The following is a 4,390-nucleotide window of genomic DNA, read 5'->3' as shown; positions in this document are numbered from 1 at the left end:
GCCATGGCTGGAGGAGCTGGAGGATAATGATTTTTAACAAGGCATCCCGTCTGGCAGACGGTATATGGAGGAAGGAAAGGATGGCCCTCAGACCAGACAGGAAGAGAAGACGATGGTGGATGAGGTCAACATTTTTTGCTCATACATGCTGTCTCTCTCTGACTCGATCCTCAGTTTCTTCAGAGAAGATGTTTGAGGTTCTCTGCATTGGACCACTCAAGCATGAGACGAACCTGCGCTCCACCGTTCACTCTCCTCTTTTTTCTTCATTTTTGCTACCAAGAAAAAAGACACCTGGCCGCGATCAAGGAAAGCGAGGACGGGGATATCTCACCCAGGACGGCCAGCTTACCCAGCCATGATATACGCTCCTTACCTAGCCATCCCTTAATGTTTTATCACGGCAGGAACAGTGAAGCATAGCAATATCGCAAGAAAATATCATCTTCAGCCGCTTATTATTCCTGGTATGATGCATCTACGTGCAGTCTATTATGCAGAAGGAACAAAAAACACCGAAGGCACTTTCCTCAGCGCTAATCAGCATGGGTTAAGTTTTCCTGCTGCTTAAAAACGTAATTACTTATGAACGGAAACAGAGAGGCAGTTATGAATCTCACTTTACCACATGCAAATGTATGCAGACTTTAATTCGGGCAGGGAGGGGGGGGATGGTGCATGAAAAACAACAAATGTAACATCGATATTGAATATTAGCTGTGATTAACTGAATTCTACTGTTGTTGTAGATGGCAAACAGCTTTCTTTTTTTTTTCTTCTTTTTTTTCTTCATTTTCTCACTGACTAACTGCTTTTCTTCTTCTCAACTGATATATTCATCTTTCTTGCAGGTAAGCTGTGAGGCCAAAAGTGAATCATTTATTGTACAAATTTAGAGTTTACTGTATATGAATATAGCAATCTAATGTATGTTTAAAAAAAAAAAAAAAACCCTGCACAGAAGATCACCTACCTCTTTTTTTTTTTTTCAGGGAAAGTAAGGCAAAAATTTTTGGCATCCACATCGTCTTATTGGCTTCAATTTATTTGGAAGGTAGGAATACATAAAAGTGAACTCTCTCTGGAGAAAGAAAGCTGTGATTATGCTTGGCGAAACAAATTTTGCTAATAAATCCATCCTGTAACGCAGTATCGTCATAGTTCCGTCTACGAAAGAAACGATTCGTAGATGAACCATCCGACTGCCTACAAGGCATGTCTTTGGACTCGGGGAGGAAACCGGAGTATCCGGAGGAAACCTCAGAGGCACGGGGAGAACATGCAGACTGGCATGCGGGAATCGAATCCCCAAGCCCGGAGGTGCGAGGTAAACGTGCTAACCACTAAGACTTTCTGTGTGGTTTCCTCACATCTCCAGGGCTACCGAAGATGAACGAATGAACGCTAGCGCTCTCTGGATAGTTTTTTGGGGTTTTTCTGAGCCGAAATTTGTAGCATTGTCCGACTCTCGCTCCAAAATCGCAGTGGAAAATTTTTCCGGCGAACGCTTCAATCTTCTCTTATTGATCCTTTCCATTTGCTTTGGCTTTAGTCCTTTCTGGCTTTATTGAAGCCGCTTGAGAAAAAGCTTTCTTTCTGTGGTATAAATGAGACCGATTAAAACTTTGTGCTGAAAAGAAAGAAACTTCCAGCACTATCCCTGCACTTGATCCCAATTTTGTACGTGGCCCTCTCAAACCAATACAAACCCACTTTCTCTTCATCACTGAAACCTCACACAAGCCTTACCATGGTGTCGGGCAAAACAGACTATTATTCTCAGCAAGCGCAGTAAAATTAGGATGCTATTGTTCCCTATAATCAAGAACTGATCTCTGTAAACAGAGCCGTGATGAGTTTTGCTCTTGGACATGCGGTAGAATGCGGAGTGATAAACTGCGCCTCGTTTTTTAAATATTCATGTAAACAAAAACAACAACAAAAAAATACGCATGAATATGACATTAGGTAATGAAGGTTTTTTTTTTTCTTCTTCCTCTTGTTTTTTTTTTCCTCTCCTCTCTATAATCCCATTTGAACTTGGGTACAAAGTCCTGTAGGTATTTCCCGCGCCGTCAATAATTAATGCAATCTAATTGGCGTAATTAAATGGATGGTGTTGCTCTGTTGATAATACTGTGCTTATGAAGCAAGAAGAGGAGGAAAGAGGCGAGTGGGCCGTACTTGATCGACAGCTACACAAAGCTACACCCGCTCCTCTCCTTGAACTCACCATTCTGGTTGGTCAGAAGCTGACGATTCATTTACAGTAACAAGAACCTGCAGCAACAGATGTTCGTCAAATTGAGACCCAAGGTCCATGCAGAAGGCCTGGATGTGTTTCTCAGACCCGTGTGTTCTCGGTTTCATGAATAATCGATGAATTTGTCGATCGGAAAAAAAAAACCCCCTGAATTAAGAATAAAAACAAACAAATCAATCAAAACAATTGAAGACGGCGTAGGAGAAGGTGAAACGGGGTGAGCGCTCTGCTCTGTCCGAGTGGAGGAACTTGACCACGTTTCCTTATGGGGACGATCAGCAGAGGAAAATCTGCATGAGTCAGAGGAATTCAGCTTCGGATACACCGACTCTGCAAGGCCAGCGCTGTGAGGTCGCTCTCGCACTACCTGCTAATAAAACATTGATCAGAAATGTTCTTTGAAGATAAAAGAACAATCCGAAAACAAACAAAGTAAAAAAGGCCGGTTAATTCCTTTCCGCTTTCATGGAAGTGACTTTTCATTAGGGTTAATTGGAGTTGTGGCTTTCTTGCTAATTACAGAACTAGAATTAAAAAAAAAATAGCTTTTTAAAATGGCCGTGATTAAAGAGAGTGCCTTCTCAAAGTAACAAACACACTGATTATGCTTCTATTCAAAACTGATTATGCAAGCCAAAGAGCTACAGTACAGAGGTGAACTTTTTCTGCAAAGTCTTCTAAGCTAAGTAGTATTTTTATTATTATTATCATTTGTTGTTGTTTTTTTTTTTACTTTCTCCGAAACAAATGAAGGCACTTAAGTAGAAACAACTTGAACTAAGAGGATCTGGAAAGCGAGTGAAGATGTATTGTCTCTGTATACCATGAGGCAGCAAGGTATCTTGTTTTATTTTGTATGACAATTTCAACATATAAAAAAAAAAGACAAAAAAAAATACTGTGTGTATCAAAATATTTAGCATCCAAAATTTTGTTGCTAATTAATTCATTCATTTGCTTGCTTGCTTGTTTGCTTGATGGCTGGTTGGTTTGTTGGTTGGTTCACTTGCTTGTTTGTTTGTTTGTTTGCTTGATGGCTGGTTGGTTTGTTGGTTGGTTTACTTGTTTGTTTGTTTGTTTGCTTGATGGCTGGTTTATTTGTTGGTTGGTTCACTTGCTTGTTTGTTTGTTTGTTTGCTTGATGGCTGGTTGGTTCACTTGCTTGTTTGTTTGTTTGTTTGTTTGCTTGATGGCTGGTTGGTTCACTTGCTTGTTTGTTTGTTTGTTTGTTTGCTTGATGGCTGGTTGGTTCACTTGCTTGTTTGTTTGTTTGTTTGCTTGATGGCTGGTTGGTTCACTTGCTTGTTTGTTTGTTTGTTTGCTTGATGGCTGGTTAGTTCACTTGCTTGTTTGTTTGTTTGTTTGTTTGCTTGATGGCTGGTTGGTTCACTTGCTTGTTTGTTTGTTTGTTTGTTTGCTTGATGGCTGGTTGGTTCACTTGCTTGTTTGTTTGTTTGTTTGTTTGCTTGATGGCTGGTTGGTTCACTTGCTTGTTTGTTTGTTTGTTTGTTTGCTTGATGGCTGGTTGGTTCACTTGCTTGTTTGTTTGTTTGTTTGTTTGCTTGATGGCTGGTTGGTTCACTTGCTTGTTTGTTTGTTTGTTTGTTTGCTTGATGGCTGGTTGGTTCACTTGCTTGTTTGTTTGTTTGTTTGCTCGATGGCTGGTTGGTTCATTTGTTTGTTTGTTGTCTTGTTTGGCTGCTTGTTGTGGGTTTATTTGCATGTGTGTTGGTTTGTTATTTGGTTTGTTTGCCTGCTTGTTGGTTTGTTGGTTTGTTTGTTGGTTTATTTTTGTTTGTTGGTTGGCTAACTTGCATGTGTGTTTGTTTGTCTGCTTGTTGTTGGCTTACTTGCATGTGTGTTGGTTTGTTATTTGGTTTGTTTGTTTGCTTGATGGCTGATTGGTTTGTTGGTTGGCTAACTTGCATGTTTGTTGTCTCGTCTGTCTGCTTGTTGTGGGTTTACTTGCGTGTGTGTTGGTTTGTTATTCGGTTTGTTTGCCTGTTGGTTTGTTGGTTGGCTAACTTGCATGTCTGTTGGTTGGTTTGTTTTCTTGTTTGTTGGTTCGTTTGCCCTCATATCCGCACCTGAGCAGTCAGCCATCATTCCTCTGATGTTGTGCAATTA

This window comes from Ictalurus furcatus, chromosome 16, assembly GCF_023375685.1.
Source record: "Ictalurus furcatus strain D&B chromosome 16, Billie_1.0, whole genome shotgun sequence".
Classification (NCBI taxonomy): domain Eukaryota; kingdom Metazoa; phylum Chordata; class Actinopteri; order Siluriformes; family Ictaluridae; genus Ictalurus; species Ictalurus furcatus.
This window is presented reverse-complemented; position numbering follows the sequence as displayed.